Genomic DNA, 8,316 nt, shown 5'->3' on the forward strand with positions numbered 1-8,316 from the left:
CACAAGATAGCCATCAAATACCAGTGGATTTTCACTAGGGTTAGGCTTCTTGAGCCCTGCCTCAATACATACTGGAATGATGACTATCTTGATTTTGTGTGGGACTTGTGTAAGCTGTCACAGCTGCTATGAGTTTATGGGGGGGGATTATCTGCCATGTCTAAAACACATAATTTTGTAGCAGTTGTCACTGAACTCCAGCACTTTTTGGCTTCTCTGAACAAAGAAAGGGGAATACTCAGTGTGTGAGGAGGTTAAGTTTGGAGGGTGTTGGGTTGGTAAGGAAGAGGTGGAAGTGAAAGTTGGTATAAAAAATTAAGGTATTTGATAAGACCATATGTAAATGTGTGTGTGTGTGTGTGTGTGTGTGTGTGTGTGTGTGTGTGTACATATATGTACATGTGTGGTGGTTTTAAAGAAAATGGTCCCCAAAGGGAGTGGCTCTATTAGGAGGTATGGCCTTTTTGGAGGAGGTGAGTCACTGTCAGGGCAGGCTTTGATGTCTCTGTAGTGGATAGCCATTCCAGCTTTGACCTGGAAGTTCCAACCCCCATTGAGGATTTGGTAGTGGTCACGCCTACAAGGTGAGGCTGAGAGAGGATGCTGAAGACCCAAGATCCAGATGCGCAGGCTCTCTTGGTTCCTGGACCCTGGACGCTGGAGCTAGATTGAGCAGAGTTCTCCAGAGAACATTTCGGGACTGCGCCACACCTTTCCCAGATCCCGTAGCCTATCCCTTCACTTGTAAGTTACCCCACAAAATAAACCTCCCTTTTAACTATGTGGAGTGGCCTTAATAGTTTCACCAATATCAGGGTGACCAACGTGGGGCCCAAACCCATGACCCTGAGATTAACAGTCTCATGCTCTACCAACTGAGCTAGCCAGGCATTGGTATTGTCAGTAAAAGAAACAACAGTTTGGCCCTGAAATCAGGGCCATCTCTGCCCCTTGCTCACATCCTATATAAACTGCCCTGCCCAGTCAGTTGTGAGCTGTTCTCTCCACCATGGTAGAAGCAGCTACTCTCTTGGTCTCCCCCTTCCCAAGTAAACCTCTTTCTTAAAAGAGTATTGGGTGAAGACCTTCACTGATTGCTGAACAGAAGAACCTTGCTGAAATGTCCCATAGTGGACTGCGCAAGGGGGAGCTGAACAGAAGAACCTTGCTGGGACATCCCATAGTGGACTGAGCAAGAGAGAGTTGGTAACACTGAGTCAGAGACTGTGGCTCTCCAGGAGAGGAGCAGGATTGCTGTGTCCTGCGGAGAGACCATCCCCTATCACAGAGACCCAAAGAGTGAGGATACCCTTCCTTGCTGAAGCAGTTCCAGGCCTGACGCTCCCGAGAAGTCAAAAAAATTTCCTTCCAAGGTTGGGCTGTTTCTTTGCAGTCCCAGCCATCACAGCTGTGCTAAACAGTTTCAGGTGTCTGGGACACCTTCAGGACAGAGCTCTTGTTCTAAGAAGCTCAAGGTGTCCGGGATACCTCGCCCTCTAGGGCTGAACTGTCTCTTTGCAGTTTCAGCCATCAATTTACTAACATTTTGGTGCTGAAACCTGGGACACCAAACCCAGGGTTTTTGCAGTTTACTTACAAGTCTCATGACAGTTAAGATTAGACAGCAAAAGACAGAAAGCTGGTGAAGATGTAATTAAATGAGGGCACCAAGTTCCAGCCCCAGCAAGTAGCAGAACTTGGCAGCTTTGGCCACATGGTTCTGGCCTTAGACTTAAGGATAGAAGAAAGGAGTTATAGAATAAAGCCATTGAAACCAGGCATGTGTCAGGGGTGTCCCTGAATGGAGGCCTAGTAGAGAGGCCATTGAATGAAGCTGTAAAGTTGAAGCCTGGATTACCTTGGGGAACCCAAGATGTTAGAGATGCTAGAGTCTTGGGATATCTGCTGAGGAGAACTGCTAACAGGGAATGGAACCAGCCCACATGAAAGAAGTGTGTTGCAGTCAACAAAGCTGAAGAGAACTGGAGATCTGAAGAGTTTTTTGACATCAGACATGGAGCTGAAGAGTTTGGAGTTTGCCCAGCTGGTTTTGGCTTTTTTCCAGCTTCCCTGCATTTTGGAATGCTAATAGATATCCTGTTCTATCACATGTGGGAAGTATGTGATCTGCTTTTTGATTAAGATATTTAAAGGGGGATTACAGTTAAGAGATTGCCATTTATCTCAGAAGAGACTTTGGACTTTGAAAGAAAATTGAGACTGTTACAGACTATGAAGACTTTTAAATTTGGACTAAATGCATACTTTGCATTATGATATGGCTATAAGCCTCTGGGATCCAGGGAGTGAAAGGTGGTTTGAAATAAAATGGCCCCCAAAGGGAGTGGCACTATTAGTAGATGTAACATTGTTGGAGGAAGTGTGTCATCATGAGGGCAGGTTTTGATATCTCTTTTGCTCAAGCTTCCTTCATTGTAACTGTCAGTCACCTTCCTGCTGCCTGTAAGATGTAGCATTCTGAGCTCAAGTACCATGTCTGCTTGCACATTGTCATACACACTGTCATGATGATAATGGGCTGAACTTCTGAAACTGCAAGTGAGCCACCTCTAATTAAATGTTTTCTTTATAAGAGCTACAGTGGTCATGGTGTCTTTTCACAGCAATAGTAACCTAACTAAAACTATATCTATATCATCTATATCTGTGTCTATCTTTCTGTCTCTTTCTCTCAGTCAGCCAGCTAGCCAGCCAGAGACAGCCAGCCAGAGACAGCCAGCCAGAGAGACAGCCAGACAGATAGATAGATAGATAGATAGATAGATAGATAGATAGATAGATAGATAGATTTTCATTTCTGTAGTTTAACTAGAGTTGTATTCTGTGGATAAAAAATATTCCTCTCAGAAACATAAGGTATCAAATAAAAACTCATGACCTTCCTCTAGGATTGTTCACCAATAGGGTTGCAGAGACCATGTTCTAAATAATACAAACCACTGTCATAACTCTTGGCTTCCCAGAAGAACTGCCTATGAAAATTTTATTGATTAAGACCCCGCACACTTTTGTCATCACATACAGTAAAATCAAAATACTATTGAGGCATTCTCCTTCCTCTCTAGCTTTCCTAATACTGGGAGGAGTTATTTGGGTTTCTGGGGAATAAAAGTCATGACTAGCAGGACAAGATATACCTTTTGGTGTAATAGTGGCATAAGTATTTTCACATTATTTTCTAGTTGGAGATACTTCTCACTCTATTGAAGGAAACCCATGCCTGTCTAAACTGACAACGTATCAAACTGCCATCTTAGTATTTCTACACATGGATTAGTGAAGCTCTCAGTCATCATCAAAGATAATTGTTTTTGTCACTAGGTGTTAGTAAATAGAGTGATGTATAATTATACATTCATATATTTAGAGATTAAGGATGCCACTATGTAAGAGAAAAGTTGCTGTGCCTCAGTAACACCTTATCTTATATTATTATTCTTGTTCAAAAGTTGTTGCACTAATTAAAAATGATGTTGAAAGTTGCATTTGATCATGTTCTAACTTACTTAGAAATACTGCCGTATGACTAACTTAGTTCTTTTAAATAACTTTAAACATGAAGACAACCTGGTGTGGCCTCTGAGGGAGCCCTACAACCATCTATTTTTCTTTCAAGAATTAAAGAAAAAATGGGAAATGTTATATTAATCAATTATAATGGTAGCATAAAATTTATTGTGATTGTGCATAGTCATCAACAATACTTTATATTATTATATAAGACTCCATTATAGGCTTATATAAAATGATACCTGTCAAAGATTCAGAATATTATTTGAAAATCCAATAACCCTCTCTCATTTTACTCATGAGTACATTGTTCTCATTCTCAGAAATGAATCTTTAAAGGGAACATATGCTCAACATTTCTTTTAGTAAAGAACGACAGTTAAATGTCTGAAAGAGGGAAGAGTAGATCAAAATGTGGGGGAGAAATAGAGATGGATGAACTCAGTTGTTAAATAAGAGACTCAGTCAGGAAACTTATTTGAAAAGCTCTCAAGGATAGAAAGTCTAAAGTGCAGTTAATTAAAATGAATGTAAGCATCGCTGCCTAATTGTGACCATTTTATTCCTGTACCTACTTGATCTCACTTTAATCCTCACAGTCTAAATATAAAATAATGGTCAGCCTTAGCAATTACTTTCCCAAAGCTAATCCATCAATGACATTTAAAGAAACCGGAGGATCAGGAGGGGATTTTGTTTTCGTAAAATAGAGATTGCTTCTTTACTGTTTAACCTTAAGCATAAATTGGACATTGAACCAACTAGTTTTCTAGGAGGGAGATGAGTTTTCATATCCCTGCAGTTACCTAGGATACCAGGTCCCTGGTACATTGAGACACCTGCATAATTGTTCTAAGTACATTATACCAGGTCACTCATGAGACAGATAAAGCAAAATCATTTAGTCAAGTAATATTCAAATAAAATGAATTTTGCAGAATTATGCTTTGATTTTCTTCTTAATCTCAAGTTACTGAGAAATAGAAAAACTACCTTTCTCCAGTGTAAAAATTTTAAGATAAACAACTGTTGATTAAAGCAATATTTGTTACTTATAGTTTCTAATTTAAATCTATGAATACACACTTCCTGAAGTGTTACTTTTGTTGACTTGTTGATGCTGATTATGATGATAAAAACCTATTTGCTGCATTTTGGATTTTGAAATCAATACTAATTTCTAAGGTTGTCTCTTCAATATGTTTAGAATATTAATATAAACATGAAACTAAAAAATGTACTAAAATTTTGGTTTAAAGAATAAAAATTTCATGTCATAAATTGGCATTGTACAAAACTACTCTCTATTTTCTTATTTATCTTGTGTGCTTATTCCTCAGTCCATACCTATGATTCATCCACATAATGATTGTGAATTTCATCTACCTCACATGCTGATGTTTCAAAAACTCCACTAACATGTCAAATCCATGTTATAAGTAAATCTTTTCTTTAACAAATCCAGTAAATCTCAACACCTATTAGAACAGTTGATACCCTAAGATGCATTTATGTAGCTATTAAAATGAACTTTAAAAAATGTAGACCAAAGCACTACTAAAAAATCCTAAGTGATTTTTATTGGCTTGAAACAAACTCAGACTTCTTTTTATTGACATACAATATCCTATCCAGTCTTCCTTTGGCTGTTCCTGTAGAAGAAACTCTTCCCGCCGTCTCTCTCTCTCTCTCTCTCATCCACCAGGCTCTCTGACTGTTTGACAGTTTGTACCTACTAAAATTTCATCAGCAGTCAAAACAGATTTACTAGTAACATATCTACCATTAGGATTTCTTCCAGGTATTGCACAGCTGGGTTTGAATTAGTTTTATGATTCTTTATTAAAACTTATCCCCAAACTCTCGTATAAACCAGCAACACTGTTTTTATCATAGTTTCTGAGTGAGAAATTAGGGCACAGATTATCTAACTGGAATTCTGCAATTACAAAGTTTTCCAAATCAGAAGTCGCATCCCAAAGGATGAGTAGTTTCTGCCTCTAAGTTAACATGCTTGCTGGAAGGGATTAGGTCTGTGCCGTCTGTTTGACTGGCTGGTAGCTTAGGCTGATGACAGTTTCTTGCCACATAGGATTTTTTCCCTATATTGGCTTGTATCTTAGTTACTTTCCCAATTTTGTAGTAAGACACCTTGGCCACAGCAACTTACAAAAGAAAATGTTTATTGTTATTCATGGTTCCAGAGGTTTAGAGTCTGTGACCATCATGGTGGAGAACTTGGCAGCTGGCAGGTAGACATGGTACTGAGGCAAGATAACTAAGAACTTACATCCTCATCCACAGGCATGAAGCAGAGAGAGCTAACCAATAATACACCTCCTCCAAAAATGCCATACCACCTAATCTTTCCCTGCCAGTCCACCAATAAGGAGGCAAGCATTTAAATAGGTGCGTTTATGGGTGGCATTGTCTGTGAAATCACCACAGTGCTTCATCAAATCACACTAACCATAGGTACAATAAAGTCTTCTAGAAATCTGAAAGCTACAAGCTTTACAATCCAATCAGAAAAATGAGAGACAACGGCATGTAGTACATTTTTTTTTTTAATTTGAGGCAAATATTTCACATCCTAAGTCAAGGAAATTATAAAAATGCATTTATAATAGCAGATGGAAATGATAAAAAGCCATCCTAAAATCTGCTCCTGCATTGCATTCTGTCTTTTAAATTCCACTTCTATAGCCTTTTATTTTAAATACTTATTTATCTATCTTCTCATTTGTAAGTTGGTACTTAGACATGTAAATGATGGCTTAGAACAAAATGTCGCTCAGACTATAGTTTACAACATAGAATATTTTCATATTTGGGGATTTTGTTTTCATGAATGCACATATTTCCTGCACATTTACCAGTAAGTATTTGTGGATATTAAGCAATTTTTTTTTTTGAGAAATTACATACACAATTGTAGGCAGGTATTTTTGTAACTTAACATCAACTCTGTATTCTAATTTTCAATACCTTTAGAAGTGATGAATCAAGTAAAGAATGGTTCTCATTATGCAAATCATATACCCTTTTCAATTTTGAGGGCAACGCATTTTGCCACATCTACCCAATTTTTTTCTCTACATTTGTGCTCTTCAGGGATGAAGGCTAGGAAGATCTTTTTTCATTCACAAGTAGATGTTGAGGACATAACTCTCTCCGGATTACTGTGATTTGTTTCTGCTTCTTGTTAAATTCTTTCAGATGTGACCTTCTATTGTGACTGAGGACAAGTGATTATTCAAGACGGAGGGTTTGCACATTCCTTACAAGTTTCATTGTAAGGCTAATCTTTAACAAATAGGGTTTGGTGGACAGCTGATCCATATGATATAAATAGAACAGGTCAGAAAAAGGGGAAACTTCTGAGAACTGGGCTGCATCAAGGAGCTTGGACAGCTTTCAGAAGTATTCGTGTGTTCTAGTTTGCTAGTGTATTGTTTTATGAAATGGTAGATATTTTTGAGAAAGAATGTGGTAATTTATGAGTATCTCACCAATAGGAATTTAGACTAAATAGCCAAATAGTTCAGAACCTTAAAAGTTGTCCTCCTCTAGAGACTGGATGCAGTATCATGACATTTGCAGGGCAGCTGTCATGAGTTTCCTGGTAATTGAATCATCTTGGTTATACTAAATGATTATACAAATGGAGCCATCTACTTTGCCGTATCTTCCCACATGAACATTCATACATTTACCCCCACTGTGAACTATATTATGGTAAACATATATCTTTTTTACCTTCAACTTGCTTACATTGTCTAAGAAATAATTACTATGCTTTGTTTAAATAGTCAGTAGCCATACTGTGGCCTTTTCTACTTAAACATCTTTCAACCCCACTCCCATTGCTACTAAAGAATCCAGTCCAATGGTTTCATATCCTACCAGGCCTATTTTACAAAGTGTAAGGGAAAACCACAGCTCAGTTTCCCAAAGTCAATCTATGCCTTATTATTAAGAAAAAATGGATGCCCTTTAGGCATCTAAGGATACATTTCCTTGGAAAAGAGGTTCAGCTTTTGTTTCCACAGAAGAAGAACCTGTGGATTGCTTCTAGGCTCATATGATTTGATCAAGGAGGACCCCCTGTAAGTCTCCAGATGATTCAACATCCAAAATCAGATTTAAGGCAACTGGCTCAGATAATACAGTGTCACAGACTACTCCAGTCAGGACTTAACCATAATTCTTAATTTTCTCAGGATCCCGTAACAATACAGTGCCCTTTATCAGCAGGGAGTAGCCTTCCTAGAAAACTATGTCCACATTCCCCAAAAAATAGATTATAGATGTTTGTCTTTGTTCAGTTTGTTGGTTACAAGTTGTTATTGGTCATAGTATCTTTCTAAAAGAAGAAAGGGGGATACGATATGGAAATACAGGATATAGATATGATAGGATAAAGGGTGGATTGTTGAAGTTGCTTTTGAAGAGCAACTTGTTTAAAATGTTTTACATTGGTATAGATTTTAGTTTATTGATACAAATTTAAAGTTAATTTTGTTATCTTGTATGTATATTTCTACTCTTGTTTAAGGTATGTTTGAGCAGCTCATTTAAATGGGAATGGATAATTAAGAAATACAGATTAATAATTAGTCTTCTATGATAATCAAACTTATAATCATGTGAAGTTTTCTAGGTACACATAGATATAATTCAATTAGGTAGATAATCTTCAAACACTTTAAAGACATACAGAATATAGCATTAAAATATTTTAAGAACTTTGACTTTCTGGACATTGAGACATATCTGCTCCTG

General features: G+C 37.7%; 1 non-coding gene across 1 annotated transcript; it reads right to left on the reverse strand.

Moving 5' to 3' along the window:
• Positions 1 to 817: 817 nt before the first annotated feature.
• Positions 818 to 890, reverse strand: Trnan-guu. The gene has a single exon. It is a non-coding gene; the product is annotated as a tRNA-Asn (tRNA).
• Between the last annotated feature and the right edge of the window lie 7,426 nt (positions 891 to 8,316).

This window comes from Peromyscus leucopus, chromosome 20 (assembly GCF_004664715.2).
Source record: "Peromyscus leucopus breed LL Stock chromosome 20, UCI_PerLeu_2.1, whole genome shotgun sequence".
Taxonomy (NCBI): Eukaryota; Metazoa; Chordata; class Mammalia; order Rodentia; family Cricetidae; genus Peromyscus; species Peromyscus leucopus.